The 1529-nt window shown below is 38.7% G+C and overlaps 1 pseudogene across 1 annotated transcript; it reads right to left on the reverse strand.

The window, feature by feature from the left end:
* Window positions 1–257: 257 nt before the first annotated feature.
* On the reverse strand, window positions 258–1194 carry LOC149159645 (alcohol dehydrogenase 1 pseudogene; annotated as a pseudogene). The gene is made up of 4 exons (XR_016261299.1): window positions 1068–1194; window positions 778–873; window positions 470–631; window positions 258–284 (listed from the first exon to the last, which is right to left on the reverse strand). The product of XR_016261299.1 is annotated as an alcohol dehydrogenase 1 pseudogene (transcript).
* Window positions 1195–1529: the final 335 nt, after the last annotated feature.

Consider the following 1529-nt stretch of genomic DNA (forward strand, 5'->3'; position numbering starts at 1 on the left):
CAGTGTCAAAACTTAAACATCATACTTACCCTAAAATTATTATAACTGTTTACATGCTTTCCAGGACTTTAATTGCATACCATAGTTACACATAAAAGCCACGACATTAATCACATAACAGTTTGAAATATTTCAGCATGCCTTCATAACATTGGAGATATTCCAACTGTGTTCATATTTGTCACTAATCCTGGATGACTTTAATTACAGTTCTCAGACCCTCTCCTTTAAGCATGTGATCAAATGCCTTGTTGATGTCAGCAAAAGGAACCCAGTTCAAGCTCCTGCAAATTTAACAATCAAGGAAGGAAAGATTAAAACCGTAATTATAACTCTAATTAGATATGATAAGCATAGATTGCTCCCGTCATGGTACGGACAAAAAAAAACAACTGGGAAATATGACCACACAGTATTATCTACAATTATGGTTTGAATAAGCTGTTACAACTATGTTATGAAGTCTTACCCCATTCAAATACATCTCTACAAGGCCTGGCAAATCAGTACAAGGCTTATAATTTCCAAAGAAGGTTCCTTTCAACGTTTTCTCGCTCAGAAAGTTTACAGGATTCGTTTTAAAGACTGCGTCTGAACGAGGGACCCCTGTTAAAACGGCTACACCCCAACCCTGCAAAAACAAAACTCTGATATCAAACATATGCATTGCCTGCATTTTCTTAATTAAATCGAAGCAATCAGTTTAAACTTTAAAGCTACAGCTTAGAATTGAAATGATTGATGTATCTTAAACCAAAGGAAACCAAGAGCTAGTACATCATGGCAGCATTCCAAAGCTTGAACCATGGCCTCAATACTCCCTGTGCATTCGACGCTGCAGTCCACCCCTCCATCAGTTTTTTCCGCAATTACCTGTAAACATTTTTTATTATAAGTGTTTGGAAATTAAGAGTCTACACTGCTTTGAATGGATGGTGAATGAGTGCACTCCATGCGAAAACTTAAAATCTCCCCCACCTAAGTACTAAAGTACCACACTAGTCAAAAGCAACCAATACTCTGATCTGGGAGAGAGTTTGATGATCATTTTGGGCAGCTCAACGTACCTGCTGAATAGGTTTTTCGTACTCTTTAGGGTTTATAAATTCCGTTACTCCAAATTGTTTTGCTGAGAAAGGAAAGATTACAAGAAAGGGTTAAAAAGGCAATTCTACAAGTCAACATATCAACATATCAACATTCGAGGCAGCATATATGTGCAAGGAAAGCCGAGCACCTGCTCCCCCAATTCTTATCCACGGTCGCTCCCGTCACCGCAAGCTTCTTCCTTGTCCTTCAAGGATACCGATGAAGAAAACAACAGCACCAAATCTCATTTTCTCTTTCAAAAGCGCGGTATTTATGAAGATCCCTGGCCTCCGTTAAAAGGATCACGCGGATGAATCAAACCCTGACTTCGACTATTGACTGCATAACCAGAAATTAAAAATATTAAGTAATAAATATAAAACCGCGTCAAAGACCGCTGGAAGTCGGAGGATAAAGCCCTAGCTGCGCAGAATACGAAC

This window comes from Pinus tabuliformis, chromosome 5_2, assembly GCF_031772625.1.
Source record: "Pinus tabuliformis cultivar Carrire ecotype Pingquan chromosome 5_2, CPIR1, whole genome shotgun sequence".
Lineage (NCBI taxonomy): Eukaryota > Viridiplantae > Streptophyta > Pinopsida > Pinales > Pinaceae > Pinus > Pinus tabuliformis.